At 46.0% G+C, this 7,214-nt stretch overlaps 1 long non-coding RNA gene across 1 annotated transcript; it reads left to right on the top strand.

Moving 5' to 3' along the window:
* Positions 1-3,452: 3,452 nt before the first annotated feature.
* LOC121824320 (uncharacterized) lies at positions 3,453-6,878 on the top strand. Its single transcript, XR_013046585.1, has 2 exons — positions 3,453-3,994; positions 5,776-6,878. It is a non-coding gene; the product is annotated as an uncharacterized LOC121824320 (long non-coding RNA).
* Positions 6,879-7,214: the final 336 nt, after the last annotated feature.

The following is a 7,214-nucleotide window of genomic DNA, read 5'->3' on the forward strand; positions in this document are numbered from 1 at the left end:
CTTGGCAGCAAGTGCCTTTACCTGTTGAGCTGCTGTTGGACTGCACTGACTGTCTATAACCTGCTTTAGGGAAGGAGCGAGGGGAAGGTGACCGTGGCCTTCTCATTTCTCCAATGCCAAGGTGTCATATCTGGGTGTCACAGGAGGGCCCTGTCACTGCTCTTGTGTGCTCAGCAGCAGCCTGTTTGTCGGAGAGTCCTCACCCCTCCTTAGATACACTTTGTCCTCACCATGTTTAGGACAGCAGGCTTTCTTTTGGGCCACCAACCAGCTCCTAAATCATGACACGAGGACTTATTGTTAATTTTGAGTGCTCGGCCTTGTCGTAAGCTTGTCCTCCTAGCTCTTATAACTTAAACTGTTTCTATCTACGTTTTGCCCGGGGCTTTTTACCTTTCATTCTGTGTGTCCTACTTCATGTCTGGCTGGCTGCAGGCTGCCTGGCTGGCCCCAGGAGTCTCCTCTCTTTCGCCTTCATTTTCTCTCTCCTTGTCCTTATTTCTCTCCCTCCACCCTAGATGTCTCCTCCTACTTATTCTCTCTGCCCACCAACCCTGCCTATCCCTGTCCTGCCTAGCCATTGGCCATTCAGCTTTTTATCAGACCAATCAGGTGCCTTAGGCAGGCAAGGTAAAACAGCAGCACATCTTTACATAATTAAACAAATGCAACATAAACAAATAAACATCTTTACACAGTTAAACAATTATTCTCAGCCAGGCGGTGGTGGTGCATGACCTTAATACCAGCACTCAGGAGGCAGAGGCAGGCGGATCTCTGTGGGTTCAAGGCCAGCCTGGGCTACCAAGTGAGTTCCAGGAAAGGCGCAAAGCTACACAGAGAAACCCTGTCTCAAAAAACCAAAAAACAAACAAAAAACAAAAAACAAACTCCATATGAAGGTTCTTTTATATCCATCATTCCTTTATGAAATAGATTGGTGCTGCCAGGAACAGACATGTCTCACTGTCATTAAAAGCCCTACGTGAACAAATCATTTTAAATGCCATATTCTATAGGTCTCTGAAGTATTTGAAGACCACCTATCTATCTAAACTATCTTTTTAACCTTGAAAACATACCTAACATGACTATAAGTTTTTGTTATAGATGACTACTAACTTACATTTTTAAATTATATATTATATTTTAAAATGGGCTGCATAAGCACAAAACCCCAAATAAGAGTAGAAACATATATATTGCATAACAAAAATAACTTTAAATTTGTATCAATACACCAAAATCCACACCAATGTAAAGTATTTGAGGTTAATGGTTGTCTTTTAAAAATGCTATATTCCTATATCCCCCTAAATGATGACAAACATTCATAACCCACTGAATGACCAAAAACCACCCACCCACCCACCTCTTGAGAATGTGGGCACTGTGTTCTCTACACTGCTTCCTGTTTTCTGGGGATGGCAGCATCTCTAGGAGATACTGAGAAAACTGAGACAATGGTTAAGTCCTGGGAAAACTTGCTGTAACGTTTTTTTCCAATCTCAGATTTACCCATGCTCTACAGATCAGTATATATGTCACCTGTCTTGTAGTTTTTCTTGCTTTATTTCTTTATGTTTGTTTCTCTGTGTAGCTTTGTGCCTTTCCTGGATCTCGCTCTGTAGACCAGGCTGGCCTCGAACTCACAAAGATCCACCTGCCTCTGCCTCCCGAGTGCTGGAATTAAAGGTGTGTGCCACCACTGCCCAGCAAACTGACACCTTTTTTAAAAATAAGATTTTATTCCTATTTTGTTGTTGTTATTGTGCCTTTTTTTAAAAAAAAATCTTCATTTTTTGTTTTGTTTTTTAAAACAGGGTCTTAAAAACCTGACTTTGGCTGTCCTGGAACTAGCTCTGTAGAGCAGGCTGGCTTCAAACTTGGAGATCTGCCTGCCTCTGTCTCCTGAGTGCTGGGATTAAAGGTGTGTGCCATCACCACCTGGCTATTTCTATTTTTTTTTTCCAAGACAGGGTTTCTCTGTGTAGCTTTGTGCCTTCCCTGGAACTCACTTTGTAGCCCAGGCTGGCCTTGAACTCACAGAGATCCGCCTGGCTCTGCCTCCCGAGTGCTGGGATTAAAGGCGTGCGCCGCTGCTGCTGCCGCCGCCGCCGCCGCCGCCGCCGCCGCCGCCGCCGCCGCCGCCGCCGCCGCCGCCGCCGCCACCGCCGCCGCCGCCGCCGCCGCCGCCGCCACCACCACCACCACCCGGCTATTTCTATTATTTTTAATTATGTATAGGTGTATGTGTCTGCATGTGAGTACAAGTGCCTGTGCAGACCAGAGGCACTGAGTGCCCTGGAGCTGGGGTTGCATCAGTCGTGAGTCAGCTGATGGGTGCTGGGAACCGAACTCAGGTCCTCTGGAAAAGCGGCAAGTGCTCTTAGCCACTGAGCCATCTCCCCACATCTCTTCAGTCTTACACACTGGAGACCGTTTCTACAGTCTTTCCTCTTGTAAGATGGTCTGTTGCCGCTTTAGATCTTTGGTGTTTATCGTCCCTCTTGATCATGCCTTACATGTCACGCTATTATTCTCTGGCTTTGAGTGCTTTTTGAGACTCTGATGCCAAACTGGTTTGCTATCCTTAAAAAGTGACTCTCTGCCCGGAGGCATCGGGAATGTTTTCTTTTTAAGGATACATCTAATTGACTAGCTGACTAGTCCGGGCTTATTTATCATGATATGTCCTCCCTTTTGGGGAGGTGCTGGGAACCAAAGCTGGAGCCTCGTGCATACTGAACAAGAGCTCTACATCAAGCCACAGCCTCAGCCTGGCATGTTCTTTCTTTTTAAAAAAAATTACATTTGCGTATGGTGTGTGTGTGTGTGTGTGTGTGTGTGTGTGTGTGTGTGTGTGCGCGTGCACCCCCATGTGCCACTGCAAGACTGTAGTAGTCAGAGGACAGCTTGTGGGAGTCAGTTCTCTCCTCGTACCGTGTGGGTGCTAGGGATGGATCTCAGGTCCTCAGGCTTGGCAGCAAGTGCCCTTCCCTCTCACCGTCTCAGTAGCCTGCTGGGTCCCGTCCAGGACAAATCAAGTCTTCTTCCCTCCACAAAAGTGTGGCTGAATTTGAATTATAGTTGTAAATATTAATTCTATTTCACTATTTTGTATTTCTTTTGTTAGGCACCAAATTTGTATGTTTAAACTAAATTGTCTGATTTCAGGTTTGTTTGTTTGTTTGTTTTTTAGTTTTTTGTTTTGGTTTTCTGAGACAGGGTTTCTCTGTGTAGTTTTGGTGCCTGTCCTGGATCTCACTCTGTAAACCAGGCTGGCCTCGAACTCACAGAGATCTGCCTGGCTGTGCCTCCCGAGTGCTGGGATTAAAGGCGTGCGCCACCACCACCACCACCACCACCACCACCACCACCACCACCACCACCGCCCAGCAGGTTTCATTTTTTAAGATTTATTTTTATTATATTTACTATGCGTAGGTGTGTGTGTCTGTGCGGCAGAAGTGTCAGCAACCCCAGGAACTGGAATTACAGGCAGTTCTGGGCGGTCACGTGGGCACTGGGATCCAAACTCAGTCCCCTGGAGGAGCAGCAGGCACTGACAGGAGCAGACTCTCCTGGTCCACTGTATTGTTTCTGAGTTTTTGAATTTCTGATTTGGGGTGGAGATTATGGCTCAGCAGCAGAACGCTTGTCCACCATGCTTAGCCCTGGGTTGATCTCTCTGAGGGAGGGGACGGACTTAGTCTCTGTCCCCCTGTTTCCACATGATTTTCCCTAGATATCCTTTTTTGTTGATTTGACTGTGCGAGAAGGGTGTGTGCCGGGTGCTTGCTAGAGAGAGCCCTCACCCGAGGAAGAGGACCTGGAGGGAGGCAGCAGCGGTTAATGGGTAACCACCAGCTCTCTCCGGGACAAAAACTTTGATCTGTAGCCTTTGGCTGCTTTCGGTTTGTGAATGCTTGCGTCTCTGGCTGACTGCTCCAGAACACAGATAACAGCAGAGATAGCACAGTAATAAGGAAAGGTAACTGCTGGGTGTTTGTGACTTTGGTTTTGAATATAATTTATTTGAATTTGACTTTTCGTCTGGGTGTGGTGGAGTGTAAACCCATCTGGGCTGCTGAAACAAGAGACTCTTGAGTTCCTTCTGAGCCTTGCTTATATAGTGAGTTCTAGGCCAGCCTGGGCTATATAGTGCAAGCTGGGGTCTCAGCAAAGTCAAATTTCATATCATTTAAGTTTTGATAATGAAAAATTTCCATGTAACAGTTGGTTCTCGGGCTAGCTGGAGGCAGCTGCCCCACGTCACTGGCCTCCTTGGTCTCAGCTGATGCCATAAGGAAGTGTTGAAACAAAATCTCTTTGGGTTGCTGTGGTTGTCTTTAGATAGAATCACATGTACCCCCAAGCCGGCTCCAGACTGGCTGTGTAGCTGGAGATGACCGTGAACCCCTGATCGTCCTGTTCCCAAGTGTTCAGATCACAGGAGCGAGCAGCTGGCCCACACATGAACTCTGAAACAGACTGGCCCTTCAGGGACCTTTACCTGCTGATAAGGACTTCATAACCTGCATGGAAGTCACTGTTGCCAGTCAACACCTTGAGGAAAAGGGGTGACCTTGGGTGAGGGGGTTCCCTTTGCCTAAAGGAAATTCCCAGAAAAAGCCTAACATTATCTGCAGCATGAAACATGCCCTTTAACCCTGGAGGGCAGCTGGGCACAGAGAGCATCCCCATGGCTGTGTACCTTGTCAGTTTATTTCATTTTCTGCTTTGAAACAATATTTGTCCTGCTATCATAAAAACTTACAGTTCTAGCTAGGTGTGGTGGTGCATGCCTTTAATCCTAGCCCTTGGGAGGCAGAGGCAAGTGGATCTCGGTGAGTTTGAGGCCAGCCTGGTCTACAGAGTAAGATCCAGGACAATCAGGGCTACATAATGAGACTCTGTCTTGGAAAAACCCAAACTAAAACAAAAAAACCAAAACTTATTGTGGTTCTTTGTGTGTGTGTGTGTGTGTGTGTGTACATGCACATGTGTGCACTTACTATAATTTTAGATACTAAGTTTATTTATTTATTTATTTTTCTTTATTATAGATACTAAATTTTTTATTAAAATTTAATTTATCAGATTTTTTCTGAACCAGCTTTTTTCTTTTTAATAATTTTTTTGAGATTCTAATTACACTATCTCTTCCCTTTTCCCCCTCCAAACCCTCCCATGTACCCTCCCCCTTTCAAAATCAAACTTAGTTGTTTTATACGTTTGTGCGTGGGCACACATGTATGTATGTATGTACATACATTCAAACGCACACACACATATAAACACCTGCATTCCTAAATACATAAATCCAACCTGCTCAGCCTGTATAATTGTAACAAGCATAGTAAAAAATGCCTTTGACCCTCAAATCAGAGACTTCTGTTAGGTCACACAGGTGAGCAGCCTTGGGGACAGAGGCTTAGGACTGTAGTCAGGAATGTAGAGTGTGAACCTTGTGTGATGCCCCAGAGTAATAAAATACAACTTTCGTTATACTAAGTACTTGTATCCACCTTCATGACCGCGACAACAACGTTACTCCTGTATGTATGTTTTCAGGGCTGACCATTTGACATTGGATAACAAATGGGGGTGCTCTTCCCAAATCAGCCTTTAACATTTGCGTCTTTAGAAGACCATGGGAAAGGGTTCCATGGTTTTCCTAGTTTTTTTCCAGCTCAAGGGCGCCATCTTCTGTTACTACGGTGAGTTGCCGTTTTCTGAATTCTGACGTTCTGTTTTGTTGGTTCTTTTCAGGCCGGCCTTGAATTCTCCATGCAGTGAAGAATGACTTTCGTGAGTTCCCGGTCTACCTGCCTCCAAGTTCTGGGATTACAGATGTGTCCATCACGCCAGCCTTCTCCTCCCCTTCCTTCCTTCCTTCCTTCCTTCCTTCCTTCCTTCCTTCCTTCCTTCCTTCCTCTCTCTCTCAGGTGTGTGTGTGACACACACACACACACACACACACACACACACACACACACGAAGTGAGATCGTCTCACACTGCAGTCCAGGCTAACCTGCAATGCACTCTGTAGTCCGCTGGCCTTGAACTGCTTATCTTCCTGCTGTAGCTCCTGGGGTGCTTCGGTTACTGGTGTGACCTCCACACCTGGCCTGATGTGTTCTTCTTACAGTCAAACGCTTCCCGATTCTTCTGTTTATTGTCAGGAACAATTATTTTACTTCTCACAGTTTCCCAAAAGAGATACGTTCTCAAGACTAGCACCGTTGTTCCTATGAATTTTCCAACTGTGACTTCTGTTGCCTGTGGCAACATGCTGGGTTTCAGACCAGTTCTCCGCTATTCCCACTGTGGGTTAGGACCTTCCTTCTAGGAGCGAACCATTGTTCACTAATGGCCTTAGCTTCCCCTGTCCTTTCAAGCTGTTCTGGTGGCTTCCACAGGCTCCCGGGATTCCAGCTGGTCTCCAGTGTCCTTTCCCCAGGTTTCCGGCAAGCTGGAGAATGCAGGACTTTCTATTCCGTGTTTTGTTCCATGTAGGCATTTCTATTTACTTTTCTTTTTATTCTTCCCAGACATTCATGCAAGATGTGCCATTATCCCCTTCAATTGTGTCATTCTGGCAAATCTAATTTTTTTTCTTAATGTGTTATTTCTCGTTAGAGGAGCCTTTCTCCAGCTGGACAGGAGGATCACAGGTTCAAAGCCTGCTTGGACTACCAAGTGAATTCTAGGCCAGCCTGGGGGAGTTGGTGGGATCCTCTGTCAAAACCAAACAAAATGTGGGTGTGTAGTGCAGTGGCAGAGTCCTTGCTAAGGGTCACAAGGCCCCGGGTTCCAGCCCCAGGATTAAGAACTATGTGGACCAAATAAACAGAAACCTTTCCCATCCTAAGTCAAAGATTTTCTTTTAAAAATTATTTTTTAAGTGTGTGTGTGTGTGTGTGTGTGTGTGTGTGTGTGTGTGTGTACGCACACATGAGGATAAGTGCCCAAAGAGGGTATTGTGTCCCCTGGAACTAGAATTACAATGGTTGTGAGTATTGGAAGTCACACTCTTAACCACCGCCTGGCTTCTCTGCCTCCCTTATTGTAATTTTTACTCCGTGTATGTCATGGCGTGCGTCTGTGGCCAGAGGACAACGTGAGAGCTTGTTCTCTTCTCCCTTCCACGGGTCCCAAGGATGGAAATCAAGCCCTCAGTCTTAGTGGCAAGCACCTGGACCCTCTG

The sequence above is a fragment of the Peromyscus maniculatus genome, chromosome 20, assembly GCF_049852395.1.
Source record: "Peromyscus maniculatus bairdii isolate BWxNUB_F1_BW_parent chromosome 20, HU_Pman_BW_mat_3.1, whole genome shotgun sequence".
NCBI lineage: Eukaryota > Metazoa > Chordata > Mammalia > Rodentia > Cricetidae > Peromyscus > Peromyscus maniculatus.